We start from the raw sequence: 21,416 nt of genomic DNA on the forward strand, positions 1-21,416 counted from the left end.
TATAACATCAAAGATCAGGCTGCCCCTTATGGTACTCCAGTGGTTATAATTTTTGTGAAGGAGAAATTCTCATTTACTCTAACCTGCTGAGTGTGAGAAGATAAAAAGGAATCAAGCCATTCTAAAACAATGCCATCAGCTCTAATCTCCACTGGCCTTGCTAAAAGAATTTTATGGCTTAACGTGTCAAAAGTAGATGATATGTTCAGGGATACTAATATAACCACTCTGCCTTTGTCCATTTCTCACAAAAGGGTATTAAGAAGTTATTAATATCTCTGTACTATGATTCGGTTTGAGCTCACAATTTTTAGCATCTAGTATACTATTATCATCTATGAAGGATCTGAAGCAACATTTTCAATTCTGAAGCATCTTTTTTCAGTATGCTCAGGAATACTCCTTCTGATACAGAAGTATTTGGAGTACCTTTAATAGGTTCTAGAAAGACCTGCTTAAGGCTTTCAATTAGTCAGAATAGGCAGGGGTCTAAAATATATCCCATCAGTTTTACGGATGTCAATTCTTCTTCTATATCTGTAGTAGACTAGTAGTCACCCTGTGAAATAGAGACCCATCTAAGAAAAGGCAGGCTCTAACAGCAGGACAAAAATGATGGGGAAGAACTAGCGAGATTAGATGATATATTTTTACAGAACAACCTCTTGTTTTATTTTTTTTAATTTGTAAAAGCCTTGGCATCACTGATTTAGGCTTAAAAGTACAAATTTTGAAGCTAAGTTATTGAATCTAATATGAGCACAGGGATATCTGGTATGTACTCTGAAAGAGACTGAGGGGATAGACTTTAAAGCTATGTTCCATTTGTTTGGCTTTCATTGCTACAATCACAACTGAAACTTAAATAAAGTGTTACAGATGTAGCAGTGGACCCTTGGGCCGGCCTAGTGGACTGAGAAGATGGAAGAGGTGAGCACTCCATGGTGAGGCAGTAGGCCGGGAGGCGGTGTCAAGCCGTACGAAGAGCTGAAGTCTTCACTCTGGAAGCTGCGGACCCCTCAAGAGGAGCTCGTGAGGTCCCAGACCGCTGGGACTTAGGAGATCGCTGGAGACAAGGCGACGGCTACACCCTGGAAACCTGAGGACTCCCCCAAGAGGAGCTCGTGAAGTCCCAGACTGCTGGGGCTTAGGAGGTCAGAAGGAGTGAAGGGTGATGGAACAGTCCGAGGTCGAGGCAGGTGGCAAGGACAGTAGCCAGGAGCAAATTGAAGTCAGGAGCCAGAGAGACAAGCAGAAGATCCAGATCCGGGAATCCAGAACTGGACAGAAATAGCAGATCCAAGACTGGAACAGAAGCTGCAAGCCCAAACCTGGAGCAGGAGCCGAAGGTCCGAACTGGAGCAGGAGCTGAAGATCCGAACTGGAACAGGAGCCGAAGATCCAGGCAGGACAGGAACTGAACGCTGCAACAAGCAGGAACCTCGTTGCAAGGCGAATACAGGAAGCAGACGCCGGCTTAAATACAAGCCAGCATCTGACGTCATTTTGTGGGCGGTCCGTGGTCTGGCGGAAAAAGCCCTTTAAATCGGGCTTCCCCGCGCACGTGCCCAGAGGGGGAGGAGTCAGGTTTTGGGGCTCAGCGGCGTCTCCCTCGTGGAGACGCCACTACGAGAAGGCCTGAGTAGGCCCAACAAGCTGCGCACCCCGCTGTGGAGCAGCTGAGAGGCCAGGACGAGTCCAAACACCCTGTGAGCCCCGACGCTGCTGCCCCGAGACCGGAGGTAAGGACTCGGTCGCAAGGCTTGCAACCGGGACCGCAACATAAAGTTTCATTGATGTAAAAGATAACCACACCTTTGTTGTCCAGTCTGTATCCTGTTCAATGTTGTCCACAGCTTGTGTGGAAAATCTAATCCAGGTACCAATAAAATAATCAGATCTTGCATTATAGAATGCATCTCAGAAGCTTTGCATATCTGGAAAAATTTAAAAAATCCCCATTATATGACTTTTTAGACTGATCCTCACTGAGAATAGTAAGATATATTAGCAGCATAATTGCAACATACATGACCTCCAATAACCCTGTTAGGATATGCAGAGTCATTTTCATGACATCAGCAATGTCTGGAATTGGGCAGAGAATATGCAATGAACTTGCTTCCACCATGATGTCAACTTAAACTAAGACCAAGAAGCAAAACCACTTCAATCACAACATGTTTTCATTTGATTTTTTTCCAAGATGCATGCCAACTAAAAGAATCAATGGGAAAATCTAACATATACTAAATCAGCTAATGTAAAACTCTACAATCAGGGGAGAGTCACAGGAAAGATGCAGCCTCTAGAAAATACATGTTTTCTAAAAAAAAGGGATGAAGTACTTCTCTTCCCTTAACTGAACAAGGATTTGATCAGGGAAAGACAGAGCACCAATTAGGAGCATTATATAAAGCCAACCATTACTGGCAAAAAGGCACCCTGGGGTAATTTCCTATTCCTAGCTCAATTTCCGGTTTCCTGATTCCTTTCTGCAGGACCTCCTTATTTTTGCTCCTGACTTCTCACTGCTGAACCTTTGTGCTTTTGCAACTTACTTCTCATGGCTGGACCTCTTGCCTTGGTTTTTGATGCCCTGCTAGACCATCCTTTTGACTCACTAAGACACCGCACAACTTAACACTGGTCCTGGTTCCTTGACCCCAGGAACCTTTGGATCCTAGCTCCAAACAAGATATATGAGCTGTGAGTCCCTTTGTAATCTGTGGCTCAGTCAGATCCTGAAGCGGTCATCTGATGATGAGGGGTTTCTTCTTAGCCCAGACGTCATCATTTTCTTGCTATATCTCCCAAATATATCAAGGAAAAATGAGAGATTAAGAGAAGGACCATACTAATAACCTTCAATAGGTATTGGATTTTCAGAAAACATATGAAGAACATTCCCAGGCTCATCATTATCAACAAACTGCACTGGTACACAATTTCCTGTTTGACCAACTGAATCCGGAGGCTCAACATGCAACTGAGATGCATTCTAATTGTGAGTTGCAAGAGGCTACTATTACATCCAATGCCATATGGATGGAATGAGGGAAATGAGACAGTAACATATGACAAGCGTGAAACAGGAACAATAATATTGTGCCTTTCTGAGAAGCACTGGCCAAAAAATTTGCATCAAGTGCCTTCAGCAGAATCATGTTCTTGGTTGCTGAGTTCAGTCTCCTAAAAGGAAGGATGCCCAAAGTCAGGAGGAAAAGACGTTGATACTGTTGGTTGGGGCTTCAAGATCCCCTCCGTGAGGTTATTCCAGAGATAGGCAGTGGTTATTCTTTTGCCTTTTCTTTCCCTATAAGTGCACATCTGCCTCCATAATTTTCTGCTACAACATATGAAATAATTTGGAATTATTGGACTGTACTACAATGGTTCACTTCATATTTGCATAATCATTCTCAGGAAGTCAGGATGGGTCCTTATTCTTCTGATTGGAATGCAATATGTTAGGATCGTGGACCCTTGGGCCGGCTGAGATGACAGGTGTAATGCTGTGGAATCCCACAGCGGGCATCGCAGCCGGGAGACGGCGCTGCAGAGAGACTTTGAGGAGGGCTTCACCACTGGAAGCCCGAGGTCCCCCCAGGAGGAGCCTGTAGGGACCCAGGCCTCTTGGTCTTAGGTGGATCCTATGCGACCAAGGATCAGAAGAGTAGCCTGCCGAGGTAATCCAACGATGAGATGTTGCCCAGGAGGTCCAGAGAGACTTCACCCTTGGAAGCCCTCAGTCCCCCCGGGAGGAGCCCGTGAGGACCCGAGCCGCTGAGGCTTAGGAGAAACCTCCGGGTTAGTGAAGAACAAGTACCTATGGCAGTAGAGGGAGATGAAGCCGAAGTCCAGGAATAAGCCAAGGTAGGAGCCAGAAGTCAGATGTCGGATGCCAAAACCAGGGACAGAAGCTGAAGCCGGAGTCGAAGAATGAAGCAAGGTCAGGAGCCAGGAGTCAGATGTCGAATGCCAAAATCAGGGACGGAAGCTGAAGCTGGAGTCGAAGAACGAAGCAAGGTCAGGAGCCAGGAATCAGACATCAGGAACAAGCAGGAACCAGGAAGCACAACTAGCTAGTCCGAAGAGTGAACTTCATTGCAAGGCACTGGCTGGCTGTGGCTGCCGGGTTAAAATAAACCAGCAGCGTCTGATGTCAGCAGGGGGCTGTCCTCCTGTTTCCCGCGCTGGCCCCTTTAAATCAGAAGCCCTGCGTCTAGGGGGTGGGGCCAGCTGCAGATCGTTGTTGTCCCTGTCACATGGTAGGAACACAAGATGGCGCTGGCCGTCCATTGCTCCTACCATGTGACAGGGGCTGACCAATGGCACTGGTAGCCCCTGTGACATAGTAAGGGCAAAGGCAATCGGTGCTATTTTGAATACTGGCAGCCAATGGCCTGAATGCAGCAGATCGCTCCCGGACCTCCGCTGGACCACCAGGGACTTTTGGCAAGTCTTGGGGGGGGGGGGTCAGGAGGGTGAGGGTAAATTCGGTAATGATACGTTGCATTCATGGGGATTCGCCATGCGTTTCACGAACCAACGAATGCAACAAATAGGGACCTATCCATTGCGGATTGCACATACGTTCAAAATGAATGCACATCCCTAATAATTAAGCTCTGGAATTTGTTGTCAGAGGACATAGTGAAAGCTGGTAGCATAGCTCGGTTTAAAAAAGGTATGGGCATTAGCAGCATTGGAATCTATTTACCTTTTGGGATCCTGCCAGGTATTTGTGACATGGATTGGCCGCTGTTGGAAACAGGATACTGGGCTTGATGAACTCTTAGCCTTACGCAGTATGGAAGATGTTATGCTTGTCTTCCATTCTGTGGTCTATGGAAAAAGAAAATCTTAGTGCATGGTTTTTAGCATAATGTATGCCAAGCCAATAATTTCAGTATTAAAGTAGGGATCTACATTCTCTTTTAAACAAAATGAAAATTGCAATCAAACACTCATATTTTCATTTAAAATTGAAACAAAACAAACACCCTCTAAAATTTCTTTTTCATTGACTTTAGTTTCAAAAAGCCAACAGCATAAAACAGAAGCACCATAAAACATCAAAATTATGCACTCCCTACACCTTCACTGTAAGCCTCCCCACCCCTCCCATTGATCTCTTACTCCCTTCCCGGGGTCTACAAGGTAGAAAGGGGCAGGAGAGATCCACAGTCACTTCAGCCCAGTCAGTTCCTTGTTTTAAAATGGTGCCAGCTTACCCTGAGGCCAGTGCCAGTCAACCAGTTCCATTGTAGACTAGAAAAGCAAAAATTAATTATTGCATGAAACAAACATTATCTAGCCAAAGAAACATGCAAAAAATACATTTAAACTGACTATCCCTAAAAATATTTTTATTCCACTCATTACTTAACATAGCACAGAAAAATATCCTATTGCTTCAAATAATACATCAAAACAAATTATATACCAAATCAAGCAATTTTTTTTAAAACAGCACCCATTACCCAAGCTATATGAAGAAATAGGTTTTTTTTCTATGCTATGATTAAATAATGTGTGGAATAAAAATATTTTTATGATGTCAGTTTAAATGTATTTTTTGCATGTTCCCTTGACTAGATAAAATTCCATTTTAGAATCAGAACTTGGAGGGGCAGGAATGAATGGGGATTGTTTCTACCTTGCCCCTTTTCAGACCCCAAGAAGGCAGTAAGAGACCTTTGGGAGGAATTGGGGGGCTTAAGGGAAGGCCCAGTGAGGGAATAATTTTTCTATTTTGGCATCTGGTGTGGGAGGGGAAGTTTGCTTTATTATCTAGGTTTTAAAACATGTAATTTTTTTTAAATTTTGGTTCAATAAATAAAACAAACTGAAACAAACATTAAACAAACACAAATTTAAAAAAATCCCAGCGGAAAAAAAACAAACCCCAAACTGTTCCCTGTACATCCCTTTATTATAGTATATGTGATTTGATTATACTTAGCTAGCTGAGAAAAATGTATGTTTTTAACTGTTTTTCTGGGAAATTTCTGATTAACTTTTCTGAAACCCATATACTAATTAAGATACTTGCTAAGGTAGGAAATAGAAAAACTTCACTTAAACGTCCTCCTGATGCATACTGTATTGCTTTTATGCCACTTGTGTCAGTTTCAAGATATGTCACAGTGGAGAAAATGAGTCACAATGAAAATGTTCTGAATGAACAAAGGATACAAACTTTTGACCTTAAAATCCAATCTTAATGAACACAAAGAGGTAGATCTTAAAAAAGTACGCGCAACCAGTGCGAACAAAAGTAAGCCGGATTTTATAAGATATTCACGTAGCCGCGTGTATCTTATAAAATCTGGGGTCGGCGCGCGCAAGGCTGTGCAAAATCGGCAGCCTGCGTGCGCCAAGCCGCGCAGCCTGCCTCCGTTCCCTCCGAGGCCGCTCCCAAAATCGGAGCGGCCTCGAGGGAACTTCCTTCCACGTCCCACCACCTTCCCCTCCTTTCCCCTATCTACCCCACCCCCAGCCCTACTTAAATTTCTCCCTACCTTTTGTTGTGCAAGTTACGCCTGCTTGAAGCAGGCGTAACCTGCGCGCGCTGCCTCAGCATCCCCCGGCACAGGCCGCAGTGCCAGGGGACTCGGGACCGCCCTCCTGGCCCGTCCTCGAACCATCGCCATGTCCCCGGACCCACCCCGGACTGCCCCCATGTCCCCCGGACATGCCCCCAGGACACGCCCCTCGGACTGCCGACATGCCCACCCGGACACGTCCCCTCCCGCCCCTTTTACGAAGCCCCGGGACTTACGCGCATCCTGGGGCTTTGCGCACACCGGCAGCCTATGCAAAAACAGGTGCACGAGTGCCCTGTGCGCGTAAATCCGGCAGGGATTTACGCGCACAGGGCTTTTAAAATCTAGCCAAAGTTTCATCTAACTAATAATATAGTAAATGATGCCAGAAAAGGACCAAAATGGCACAACAAGTCTGCCCTGCAAGGTGTTTAAGGTTGTAACTGCTGCTCCGTGCAGGTTACCCCCACACCTTCTGTTTAGAATTGTAACTGCTGCTCCGTGTAGGTTACCCCCACACCTTGTGTGTTTATTGTAACTGCTGCTCCGTGCAGGTTACCTCCACACCTTCTGTTTAGAATTGTAACTGCTGCTCCGTGCAGGTTACCCCCACAGCTTCTGTTTAGGATTATAACTACCGCTCCATGCAGGTTACCCCCACAGCTTCTGTTTAGGATTGTAAACTGCTGATCCATGCAGGTTACCCCCATACTTTCTGTTTAGGATTATAACTGCTAGAGATGTGAAATCGGAACCGGAATTGATTCGGATTCTGGTTCCGATTCACATCGTGGTTTTTTTTTTCGTCCGGCCCGCTCGCGGTTTTGTTTATCGCCTGCGCCCGAGCCGATAAACAAAAACCCACCCCCCGACCCTTTAAAACTAATCCCTTAGCTTCCCCCCACCCTCCTGACCCCCAAAAAAACATTTTACAGGTATCTTGTGGTCCAGTGGGGGTCCCGGGAGCGATCTCCCGCTCTCGGGCTGTCGGTTGCCACTAATAAAAATGGCGCCGATGGCCTTTGCCCTTAACATGTGACAGGGTATCCGTGCCATTGGTCGGCCCCTGTCACATGGTAGGAGCACTGGAAGGCCCGCACCATTTTTAAAGATGGCGCCGGTCATCCAGTGCTCCCTCCATGTGACAGGGGCCGGCCAATGGCACGGATACCCTGTCACATGTTAAGGGCAAAGGGCCATCGGCGCCATTTTGATTAGTGGCAGCCAACGGCCCAGGAGCGGGAGATCGCTCCTGGGATCCCCACTGGACCCCCAGGTACCTGTAAAAAGTTTTTTGGGGGGTCGGGAGGGTGGGGGGTAAGCTACGGATTAGTTTTAAAGGGTCGGGGTGGGTTTAGGGGTTATTTTTTTGTGTTGTTTTTCCCGCCCTCCCCCCAAAAGAATAAGAGAACCCCCCACAAACAATATCATGGGGTTTTCCTATCGTTTTGGGGGAGCCCCCAATTTCTGACGATTTTGAAAATATCGTACAATATTTTCAATCGTCCGAAGCCCAATTCTCATCCCTAATAACTGCCACTCCATGGAGGTTACCACCACACCTTCTGTTTAGGATTGTAACTGCTGATCCATGCAGTATACCCACACCTTCTGTTTAGGATTGTAACTGTCGCTCCATGCAAGTTACCACCATAATTTCTGTTTAGGATTGTAACTGCTGATCCATGCAGTATACCCCCACAGCTTCTGTTTAGGATTGTAACTGCCGCTCCATGCAGGTTACCCCCACACCATCTGTTTAGGATTGTAACTGTCGCTCCATGCAAGTTACCCCCATAATTTCTGTTTAGGATTGTAACTGCTGATCCATGCAGTATACCCCCACATCTTCTGTTCAGGATTGTAACTGCTGCTCCACGCAGGTTACCCCCACACCTTCTGTTTAGGATTGTAAGTGCTTTTCCATGCAGGTTACCCCTATGCCTTTCTTGAAAGCACAATGCAATCCTTTCAATCAGGTTTTGGTTGAACCACTGTTCCCTGCAAGTTACCTCAGTGTTTTGCTTTCATCTTCTTGCCAAAAGAGATCATCTGTGTTTATACCACACTTTTTTGAATTTTGATGCTGTCTCTGTCTCCACCACCTCCTCCAGGAAGGCGTTCAATGCATCTATCATCCTCTGTGTGAAAATAATATTTTGGGATGTTGTTCCTGAGTCTGCTTCCTTGTTTCTTCCCCTAGTACTACAACTTTTTTATCCACTGGAAAAGGTTTATTTGGACATTGATATCTTTCAGGTATTTGTCTGAATCAAATTCCCCATCTCTCCTCTCCTTGAGGGTGTACATGTTCAGGTCCTCAAGTCTGATATGTCTTTTGGTTGCAGACCCCCCACACCATTTTGGATGCCTTTCTCTGGAGCGCCTCTAACCTGTCGCTATCCTTTTCAGATAACGGGATCCAGAACTGAACACAGTACCTCTTCAGAGGACTGATGTATTTCAGACTTCATTAGCAATAGGACATGCAGGGGTATATTCTCATTAAGGCTGGGGAGAATAGCTGTCAGACAGAACAAATCTTGGAATTAAACTCTGACCAGCCATTTAAAAATCGAGTCCCTGTGCATGGCACAGGGACTCAGACTAGCTTTGAGCAAGTTCTCATGTTAAATTTAAGGTTTAAAAACTGTGGCGTAAACTGAACATCAGATTTATTTTTAAAAGAAATATCCTTAATAAAAGTTAGTTAAGCTATATTCATTTTTGGCATGTTTTTATTGGTCGCAGTTTTAGGGCTTAAAACAGAATGAAGTGGCAGAGTAAAATATAAAGAACGCTGCCATATGTTCACAGCTCTAAAAGCTTGCTAATAATGAGATACAAAATGTTCCACTGACATCCAAACGTGTACGTGTTCAGTACTATTTTTATGTTTTCCACTTCTCACATGCACTACTTAATTCAAATGATGTATTAAGAATACATGGCTGTATTTATTCAATTCAATGTGTTTAGATAAAGCAGTCTGAAACACTGCTTTTGAATAAAGTATTAAGATGTATCAAAAAATAGATCTTGCTACTATTTATTCCACCACCTCTCCTTTTGCCTCAGATCATTCTTCAGATGAATTTTCAGAAGTGTATGGGGCTGGAGTTTCTGTCTTTGTTGTTTTCTGAAATCAGGTTTCATTAGCCAATGTGCATTGAGAAGTGGATATTATAGACCAGGCCCCTGATCTCTTGTGGATGTTCACGGGTAGATTCTCTGAATGGGGTTAGAAAATTCAGGGCTACAATATTTAAGATTTCTGAAGCAATTCTGTGGCATTTTTTACATTAATTACATATAATTGTGGGTTTGAAAATCCCCCTAGACTTTTATTGAAATTCTCTCCAGTTTAAAAAATATTCCTTCAAAATAAAATATTCTTTCATGTTGAGTTTGTTCTGCTTCATTTCTGGGTTTTAATTTTTTTCAATTCAGTTTTTAGATTTATATTTTCATTCTTTTTCTTTCTGCCAGTCCTGTCTTCTTTTCCATTCCTCTCACTCCATTCTCTCACTAAAGTCCATTATCCCCATCAAAGGATCCTTTTTCTTCTCAAGCACCTTTACTTTCCAAGTCTTCTTTTTTTCTTCTTTCCTTCTAATGCTGCATTAACTCCATTCATTCTATTCCTCCCCTTCCTTATCTCATGTCCTATTTCTTATTTTTTCCTTAACTCCATTCTTTAATCTCTCACTCCCCTCACCCCTCTGTTCTTCCCTCCCCATAATTCCACATCTCTCTCCTTTCTCTTCCCTTTACCTTACAAACTTTCACCCCTGCATTTATTAGGGGTGTGCAGGGAATAACAATTCATTTTCGTTTTTCAGTTTGTTTTTGAGAGTTTTTTTCCCCATTTATTTTGGTTCGTGGAATGTTTGATTTGTTTCATATGTTTAAAACAATAAATACATTAAACATTAAGGGCCGGGGTACATTTGTGTGGGCTACCCGGCGCACAGAAATGTACGCCTGATTTTATAACATGCATGTGCAGCGGCGCACATGTTATAAAATCCGGGGTCTGCGCATGCAAGGGGGTGTACACTTGTGCACCTTGCGCACGCCGAGCCCTAGGGGCCCCGATGGCTTTCCCCATTCTGAAATCAAAGCGGCCTTGGAGGGAACTTTCCTTTGGCCTCCCCCCTTCCCTCCCTCTCTCTTCCCCTACCTGCCCTGCCCCCCAGCCCGAAAAAAAAAACCCCCATACCTAATCCCTGCCGGCCGAATGCTGGCGCACAATCCCCAGGCCCAGGGATGAAAAGAGGCCTCTGGCCATGCCCCTGCCCCTGCCCCTGCCCCTCGTCCATTTTTTCAAGCCCCGGGACTTATGCGTGTCCTGGGCTCCGCCGGGCCTTTTGAAAATAGGCCTGGCGCACGTAACCCCCCTACATGCGTAAATCCATCTGTTTTTACGCATGTAGGCATTTAAAATCTGCCCCAAAATTAAAAATAAGAACAAAAACAGACAAAAAAAAACAAAAACAGGGCCTCCCAAGGCCTCCCATCCCTCCCTCCCACCTACTTGGAAAAATGATGGGTACAGGATCTCCCTCCCTGACACAGACTTATCTGGTCCAGTGGGGATCTTCTGGTGAGGCCTAGGCCTAGGCCGAAACCTCGGTCTTGCATAGGCAGAGGACGTGGTAGGTCACCAGGACCTTGGCCTCAGTCTACGCAAGGAGAACACCTTGGCCTAAGCTTGAGTTCTGACCCAGGTTCAATGCCATGGCCCAGGCTAGAGGCCAGGTCCTGATGCCAGGACATAGACCAGGGCTCAAGCCCAGGACCCACATCACAATCATGACACCAGGGCCTCAGCCTGGACCCAGGCCCAACACTGGGGCCTCAGCATGGACCCAGGCCCAATGCTGGTGCCTGGCCTGGAGGTCGAGTCCTGACATCTGGGCCTTGGCCTAGGCCAGTGTTCAAGCCCAGGCCCAATGCCATGACCCGGCATGGAGGCCAGGTACCAATGCTGGGACCTTGGTTTGGAGGCCAGGTCCTGACACTGGGGTCTCAGTTAGGTTGGAGCCCCTGACACATGGGCCTCCACCAAGGAACATGTCCAGGCCCAGAGCCCAGGCCTTGGAATCACTCTGAAGTTATCCTCATCTTTCTTCCTTTCTTCTTCAACTGTTGCAGTCCATTGGGGTTGTGCCAGAGTTAATTCTGGCAAGACTCTTCTGGATGGCATTAGTTGAAGAAGAAAAGAAGAAAGAAGGGGACATCTTCAGAACAGCTCCAAGGCCTATGACCCGGGCCTGGCCCTGAACCTAAGCTCAGGCCCTGGCAATGAGACCCGGCCTCCAGGCCAGGCCCTTGTGACAGGCTGCCTTTGAAAATTCCTTTATCACAGATATTGCATTTGCATTGTCCCATCCCCTCTGCTAGAGGTTGCCTTCACATTGTACCTATTTCCATCAGATGCATCCTTCCACCCTATCCCTATTCCTCACTCTACAAATGACCCCTCACCTCTACATTATTTATTATTTATTTATTTAACAGTTTTATATACCGCAGTTCAGGTAACAAAGTTACTAATCACTTCGGTTCACATTTCAACAATTACAATGACAATATAAAGAATAGTTTATAATGTCTTACATAGAACAGGGTGATTTAACTTGGATAAAAACTAATAATGAACAGGGAGAGTACAATTTATATACATATGTCTTGTATATACATGAGTGGGTTAAGAGAATGCTTGGTTGAACAGCCAGGGTTTGAGTCTTTTTTTGAAGGTTGGTGTCGATTGTTCGAGTCTGAGGTCTGGTGGGAGTGAATTCCAACGTGTAGGGCCTGCGGTGGATAGAGTTCTTCTATCCACCGCAGGCCCTACACATTATTCTCCTCTATCTACACATTACCCTACTCTATCCTCCTGCGGTGGATAGAGTTCTTCTATCCACCGCAGGTAGATATATATATTTTTTTAATTTATACTTTATTAGGATTTAAACAATACAGTCATAAAATCAAAGAATAGATAAGTTGAAACATAATATATCTTCATAATCATTTATCAAATTAATAATTATATCACACAAATCCTTGGTCCACATTATGGGAGGATTAAACTAATGAAAATCAGAGGTAATCAGCTTAATAGTAGAAGACCACCACCTCTTTTTTTCAATCTTGGGATGGAGAGGATTGATTGATTGAGGTGGACCGTGTCTTCTGGCTTTAACCACGTTTCTGTGATGGCACACCGGTCAGGATGCTGTGTGAAAAAGTCATCTGTGGGAATGTCATTCAGGAGGTGGGTTTTTTTTGAGAGGGATTGTGCATTCAGAAGAGACAACGTGATAAGTGTGAAGCCCAAAAGTTGATTCAGGGGTGATAGCATGATTGGGATGAGCCTGTTAGGTTGTTGTGCGGGATGAGAGCCTTGTTTTTTTGTTGGGTTTCTCTTGCTGTTGAAAATGATTGGTATGGTTAAATAGCACATGTTTAATCGCTGCTGGTAAAGTTGTGTGGGGTGTTATGTGTGTGGGTGAAGGATAAAGGAGGGGGAGGGGTGGAGGCTCTGGGTGAGAGTGTAAAGCAGTTTGGGGGAGAGAGAGGGTAGAGAAGAAACTAGCTCGAAGTGAACAAACTAGAAGGTGTTTGTGGGGTCTTGTCCAAAGGGTCGTACAAAGGGGCGTATAAAGGGGCAGGCCCTTTGTTGCGCTCCTTCGGCGCGCGACGCTCAGCGCGCGGCGCCGGAGAAAAGAGAATTTAAATGCCCGCTTGGGACGCCCGATTGGCTGTCTTGGGCTCTCCCTGATTGGTTGGCTGTGCGGCTGGAAGAGGCTGTGCGGCCGGAAGAGGAGCGCAGCAAGAAGAAGGCTCGGGCATGGTCTGGCAGCGTGGAAACCCTCGTGGTCGGACTGGGGACCCATCTGGGTGAGTTTAAAAGTTGTTAGGCCAGCTTCCCCGGTGGGTCTCCGGCGCCAAACGCGCAGGCCTGCACTCCGTCCGGGGCGGTCCGAAGCAAAGAGCGCAGGCCGGAGCGAAGAGAATTTAAATGCCCGCTTGGGACAGACCGATTTAATGGTCTTGTAAACACGATTTATACTCGAAGAATTGAGAAGTATTGTTTCATAACAGCAGTGTTGCAGATAACATATAGACATTAAAATATGAAATTATTGATGGCAATGCTTTTTTCCCCAAAGATTTGTTAGTTATTATTATGATTTTAATTTTCAAACATCCCTCTCATAGCGTATGCTCCAGATGCACACAGATGTCAAAGCAGACTTAAGCGCATAAGTCCACTTTGAATATTATGCCACCAAATTTATCCTACCTTGTGGAGAAATAGGCCCACTGGCCCCACTCTGAAAAGAGATGGCACTCCAACAGAGTAACAGACTTTGGAATCCTTTCTTCTCATTGCCTCCTGCATCACATGCATGCAGGTGTTTTCTGCACCTTTGTAACCTACCCAGTGGGGAGTGGTATCTGTTTTTAAGAACATAAGAAGATCTGACCCAGCATGGCAACAAGTGTCCATCATTTCCAACAGTGGCCATTCCAGGATATAAGTACCTGACAAATACCCAAACATTAAGTAGATCCCATGCCAGTAATAGCAGTGGCTATTCCCTAAGTCATCTTGATTAATAACAGTCTCTAAGAACTTATCCCTATCAATTAAAAAGCAGAATAAAAATACAAACAAAAAACAAACTTTGAAATGTTTGTATGCTAATGCCAGAAGTCTAAGAAGTAAGATGGGAGAATTAGAATGTATAGCAGTAAATGATGACATAGACTTAATTGGCATCTCAGAGACATGGTGGAAAGAGGATAACCAATGTGACAGTGCTATACCGGGGTCCAAATTATATCGCAATGACAGAGAGGAGCAGTCGGGAGGAGGTGTGGCGCTTTATGTCCGGGATGGCATAGAGTCCAACAGGATAAACATCCTGCATGAGACTAAATACAAAATTGAATCTTTATGGGTAGAAATCCCTTGTGTATCAGGGAAGACTACAGTGATAGGGGAATACTACCGTCCACCTGGTCAAGATGGTGAGATGGACAGTGAAATGCTAAGAGAAATTAGGGAAGCTAACCAAATTGGTAGTGCAGTAATAATGGGAGACTTCAATTACCCCAATATAGACTGGGTAAATGTATCATCGGGTCACGCTAGAGAGATAACATTCCTGGATGGAATAAATGATAGCTTTATGGAGCAATTGGTTCAGGAACCGACGAGAGAGGGAGCAATTTTAGATCTAATTCTCAGTGGAGCACAGGACTTGGTGAGAGAGGTAACGGTGGTGGGGCCGCTTGGTAATAGTGATCATAATATGATCAAATTTGATTTAATGACTGGAAAAGGAACAGTGTGCAAATCCAAGGCTCTCGTGCTAAACTTTCAAAAGGGAAACTTTGATAAAATGAGAAAAATTGTTAGAAAAAAACTGAAAGGAGCGGCTACAAAAGTAAAAAATGTCCAAGAGGCGTGGTCATTGTTAAAAAATACCATTCTAGAAGCACAGTCCAGATGTATTCCACACATTAAGAAAGGTGGAAAGAAGGCAAAACAATTACCGGCATGGTTAAAAGGGGAGGTGAAAGAAGCTATTTTAGCCAAAAGATCTTCATTCAAAATTGGAAGAAGGATCCAACAGAAGAAAATAGGATAAAGCATAAACATTGGCAAGTTAAATGTAAGACATTGATAAGACAGGCTAAGAGAGAATTTGAAAAGAAGTTGGCTGTAGAGGCAAAAACTCACAGTAAAAACTTTTTTAAATATATCCGAAGCAGAAAGCCTGTGAGGGAGTCAGTTGGACTGTTAGATGATCGAGGGGTTAAAGGGGCACTTAGAGAAGATCCATCAACTTCTGGAACAATTGTCTACAGTCCATAAACTCACTCCTATCTAGCCTTAACCTAGTACTTAATACGTCAAAAACAGAACTGTTGCTTATCACTCCAGATGAGAACCTTCAGCCTACCAACAACCTAACCTCACCACCAATGATCAATTCCACTCAAGTAAGAGACCTGGGGGTCACCTTAGACAAAAGGCTGAACCTCAAAGAATTTGTCAAGAACACAACGAAAGAATGCTATTATAAACTACATATTCTGAAAAAGCTGAAACCTCTCCTGCATTTTCAGGACTTCAGAACAGTCCTCCAAACAATACTATTTTCCAAGATCGATTACTGCAACTCTCTGCTTATAGACCTTCCAACCATAACCACAAAACCTCTACAAATGTTGCAGAACTCCGCCGCAAGGATTCTTACTAACACCAGCAGAAGTGAACACATAACACCCATACTAAAACACTTACACTGGCTCCCCATCAGATCCAGAATCATTTTCAAAGTGCTAACTATAACACACAAGAACATCCATTCACAAACGTCGCTAGATCTAAGCCTTCCACTTCGCCTACACGAGTCTTCAAGACCAATCAGAAACAGATACTTAGGCACCTTACACGTACCTTCAGCCAAGTCCTCACTCAAGAAACGTGCATTCTCGACTGCCAGCCCCCCTTCATTGGAATGCCCTCCCCACGGACATTCGCCTCGAAACGTGTACTCGAACATTCAAAAGAAACTCAAGACCTGGCTCTTTACAAAAGCCTACACTTAAAGGTCTAGCTCAGAACCACATCCCAGAACTTGAATCATTCTCGCTTTTATAATCATATCAAACAACTCCTAATTTTATCCTTGGTCTCACAATTCCAAATCATTAAATATTTGAGCATGCTACACCAATACCTCTTAATCCAGATGTAACCTCAGTTTTTGAAGTCTTCACTCCTATAGAAATAACCGCCAGTTCTTATTTACTTAACCCTATTCTGTAGACGTAAACTTTTCATGAAGACTGTAATCTGTAAACACCTGTATTTATTATAAGAATTTGTATTTACTATTTATATTTATTATTTAGCCATTAACATTGTTCTGTTACCACTTGGTACTATTTCTCTCCTTTACCTCAAACTCTAAGTTCCTACTAAGTTAGCCATGTTATTTATACCCAATTGTTGGATGTAATTGTATATTTGTTTAATTGTTCAATCTGTTTGATGTAATTTTCTGTTCCTTGTTCTGTGTAAACCGAAGCGGTATGCACAAGTGCATGAACTCCGGTATATAAAAGCCTTTAAATAAATAAATAAATAAATAAATAAATAAATGACTAATAAGCCACTGCACTCTGCAGTCACTGGTTTTAAAATACAGATTTATGCATGTAACTGTTGGTCCTGCCCCAAAACACCCATGCCCCACTCATGCCCTGCCTTTTTCTTTTGCTTGAGCAAGCGCATACAAGCACATAATTAGTGGCTTTTAAAAAGTCTTACTTATGCGTGGCCCAGATAATTATGTATATGGGACTATTAGCATGAGCAATGCTTCTTAAATTTGCCTTTAGTATACAGTATATGACACTAAAGACTAAGTCCAACAGGTACAATGAGGTACAATAAGAAGCTTTAAAAGAATTGTGAGGAAGAGAGAGAGGACGTGGAGAAAGTGAAGTCTATAACTAGTCTTGAAAGTTTCAGAATATTTCTTTCTAAATATAAGCAGATGATCTATAGAGCTAAGAAGACATTTTATTCAAAAAGGATACATTCTAAAATCTTTAATTGTAAAGCCCTATTTGCCACTATTAAATTATTTACAAAATCACACACTTTCCGGTTTGTCATATTTCCCCATACAGTTGTGATGATTTTGCCCACTTTTTTCATGAAAAAATAGAGGCTCTGTTGTGAACATTGCCACTGGTTAGTAACCCTGTAATTTCTTCCACAGGTGAAATTGTTGCTAAATGGGAACAGATTAGTCCAGTTTCAGTCTTGGAAGTTCAGCAGACCATTTGTAGATTAAATCCTGCTCCATGTAAACTGAACCTTATATCGGTTGGTTTACTAAATATCATTATAGAAGAAATCTCTCCATCCTTAAGTATATTATTAAATCTTTCACTGTCTGAAGGTTCCCTTCTGAACAGCTTAAAAAAACTTATTATAAGGCAATTATTGAAGAATGATAAGTCTGACCATATGTTATTGTTGGGGGAGCGCTAGGGAGTGGTCCCAATTCCGGGGAGGTTAGTGTGCCCTTGGACCACGGTGCAACTGCAGAGGAGCTCCGAGGAAGCGCCAAGGCAGACAAGATGTGTCCAAGCACGGGCAGACAGGCTGAAGACCAGGAGCCCTGACCTCTGCCGAACCTGAACTCACTGGTCTCTGGGGTAGACTTCCGGCTACTTGATAGCCCTTCTGGACCTGCCGCCTGGAAACGGCAGATGCGACAGGACGGACAGAGGTCAAGGACAGGCGATGGTACTGGAACAAGCGAAGACTCTTGGAGACATGATCGAGGTGAAGATATTAGGCAAGGTAGGCAGAGGCTCAGGATGAAGAGGAGGGCTCGGGCAGTTCTCATAGCAGAGTCCAGCTGGAGAAGGCCTCAGTGACCCAGAATGATCGACACACCTGACAGGTCATCCAGAAGGCAAAACCTCAGACCCGGTGTGGAAGAAGCTCCAGAAGATCAATTAGAAGCAGGCTAGGGCTGGCCCCGGAACCTGAGACATATGAAGCAAAGAGCCGGGGTGTACTAGGACATCTGGAGAAAGGACATCAGAGGAGAGGAACATCAGGAACATCAACGAGGACACTTGATGAGTGGACAGATGACAGCAGGTTAAAACTCAGAATGAAGAGGAATCCGGGTGACACTCGAAGCAGGATCCAGCCCAGGCAGAGGCTTCAGTGACCCAGCATGATCGACGCACCTGACAGGTCATCCAGAAGGCAGCAAAACTTCAGACCCAGCATGGAAGACGCATCAGAAGTTCATCTGGAAGCTGAGATCAGCGGAGAGCTAGGAGTCGAACCGGAACCAAGAACATCCGAGGGCTAGGCAACCAAAGAGAGGAGCCGGAAGAAATAGGACATCTAGAAATGTGACATCAGAAGACAAGGATGTCAGGAACATCTGAGGATGAGGACATCAGGGACAACTGAAGACAAGGATGTGATCTGACAAGAGACCAGGAATCATGGATGAAGACAGGACGAAGGACCAGGAACCACAGATGAAGATGACAGGGGAATGTCCATGAAGAATGGAGTGCCTTGAAGAAGATAAAGATGATGAGAATTCCAGGAGCAGACTGGATCCTTGTGAAGATGCTGGAGAACTAGCGAAGAACCCTTTTATAAGACCGCAGTGGAGACGCCCGAAGACATCATCAATCAGAGCCGCAGGGCCTTTCCCGCTGTGGGCCCTTTAAGAGGATAGAAGAGGCATGGCTGCACCTAAAGAAGTCAGGCCCAGGGACAGCAGCAGCCATGCTGCAAAGAGGAGATAGGAGCAGCACAGGGTTGTAAGGTAGGTCGTGGCATAGGCAACTCCCAGGCCGCTGGAAGAATGACAGCCTCGGCCACCAGGCCGTGAAGAGGAGGCTGCAGGTGGCAGCCCTGCCCACGCAGGGAAGAAGATGACATTGGTGGCCTCCAAGCTGCATGGAAGCATGGCAGTGGCGGCCCTGCCTGCTGTAGGAGAATGGCGTGGGCGGCCTATGGGCCACAGGGGTTGAGCAGCAGCATCTCCAACTGCTGAGAAACACAGGCTGCGGCCCCACCATGCAGGAACAGCGCTGGCTGCAGCCTGGGAGAGGAGGTAAGTGGCTGCTCGTGACTAGGCCCGCGAGCAGCACCCCTTCCTCAAGCCACCTTTCTCGCAGCTAGGAGGAGTAGAAGAACTGGATCTGGAATTCCTTGGTGGAGGAACTGAAGCAATGAAGTACACAAGGCTACATCTTGGGAGCCAAGGAATGCAGAAATCTTGACAGAAAAGAAGAAGCCACAAGGTTAGGCAAACATGGAATACATCGAACCTGGGTGCAGGAGCCTCCTGCAGGTCGAGGGATTCATAAAACTTGGATATAAAAAAAAATTTGAGAAGAAAAAAATTCCTTGGGTCAGGAACTCTTGAAAGTCCAAAACGTGGGCCTGACACAGGAACACTCTCTCCGGACACATGGTCTTTGCAATCTGTTGGAGGAGTGCTAGAGAGTGGTCCCAATTCCAGGGAGGTTAGTGTACCCTTGGACCACGGCGCGACTGCAGAGGAGCTCCGAGGAAGCACCGAGGCAGGCAAGATGTGTCCAAGCACGGGCAGACAGGCTGAAGATCAGGAGCCCTGACTTTTGCCAAATCTGAACGCACCAGAAGAGAACCAACAATGCAATGCTGGTTTCTGGGGTAGCACTCCAGTCACTCGATAGCCTTTTCAGACCTGCTGCCTGGAAACGGAAGATGTGACAGGATCGACAGAGGTCAAAGACAGGCGATGGAACTGGAACAAGACGAAGATACTTGGAGACATTGTTGAGGCGAAGACATTAGGTGAGGCAGGCAGAGGCTCAAGATGAAGAGGAGGGCCCAGGCAGCTCTCATAGCAGAGTCCAGCCAGAGAAGGCTTCAGTTGAGCCAAACTGGAGATTCTAAAGCCTTACATCCCTGCTCCTTTTTCTCACGGCACTTTTCTCCTGCAGAGGAGAACTATGGGATCGGAGATAAAGAGCTCCTGGCTATTAAAATGGCATTCGAGGAATGGTGGCCTTGGCTTGAAGGCGCCCAACATCAAATTACCATATTCTCGGACCATAAGAATCTAGAGTATCTACGTCATGCACAATGTCTTAACCACAGACAAGCCAGATGGTCCTTGTTTTTTTAATCGCTTTGACTTTGTGCTCAAATACCATCCCAGAGACAAGAATACTAGAGCAGATGCCCTGTCTCGCTCTATCCTCTAGGAGGATGTTCTTGAAGAACCTCAGCATATCATCGACCCGAAGAAAGTCATCTTGGCGGCTGCTCATTCCATGCCTGCCGGTAAAACGATTGTACGAAGAACCTCAGAAAGAAACCTTTACACTGGGCTCATGATTCCAAGCTGGCTGGCCATCCTGGTCAATGCCGTACCCTGCTTAAATTACAGAAGTACTATTGGTGGCCTACTATCAAGGAAGACACGTACTCCTATGTAGCATCATGCTCCAACTGTGCCAAACATAAGCCTACTTCTGGTCAGCCTTGGGGATTGCTGCAACCGCTGTCAGTTCTGGAGGAGCCATGGACTCACATCGCTACAGACTTTGTAGCTGATCTGCCTCTTTCTGGAGGAATGAATACTATCTGGGTGATGGTTGACCGTTTCAGTAAGATGGCCCATTTAGTAGCACTGCCTGGCTTACCCTCAGCCTTGGAGCTCACTAAACTCTTCATCGTCCACATCTTTCACCTACCGAAGCACATTGTCTCTGATAGAGGATCGCAATTCACGGCAAAATTCTAGAAGGCTTTGTGCAAGCTATTTGACATCTCTCTGGATTATACATCTGCCTATCATCTCCAATCTAATGGCCAAACTGAGAGCATAAATAGGACCCTAAAACAGTTCATTCGTGTCTATGTGAGTTGCCATCAGAATAACTGGGCTGAACTGTTGCCATGGGCAGAATTCACCATTAACTCACATCCAGCGTCATCCACCGGATCAACACCATTCAAAGTGGTTTATGGATGATAACCTTCACCGCCAGTTCCGCTGACTCTCTCAGTGTCATCCCCAGCAGCTCAATCCACTGCTGATGATATCCATCAATTATGGATTCAGACTAAAGAAATGCTAATCAAAGCGGGTGAACAAGCTCATCATTCTAAAGCGCCTGTATTTCTACCTGGTGACAAAGTCTGGCTGTCAACTAAGCATTTGAGACTAAAGTTATCTTATACTCAATTTTCTCCAAGCCACATTGGACCATTTCCAATTCTCTGACGCC

Source organism: Rhinatrema bivittatum, chromosome 6 (assembly GCF_901001135.1).
Source record: "Rhinatrema bivittatum chromosome 6, aRhiBiv1.1, whole genome shotgun sequence".
In the NCBI taxonomy this organism is placed as follows: domain Eukaryota; kingdom Metazoa; phylum Chordata; class Amphibia; order Gymnophiona; family Rhinatrematidae; genus Rhinatrema; species Rhinatrema bivittatum.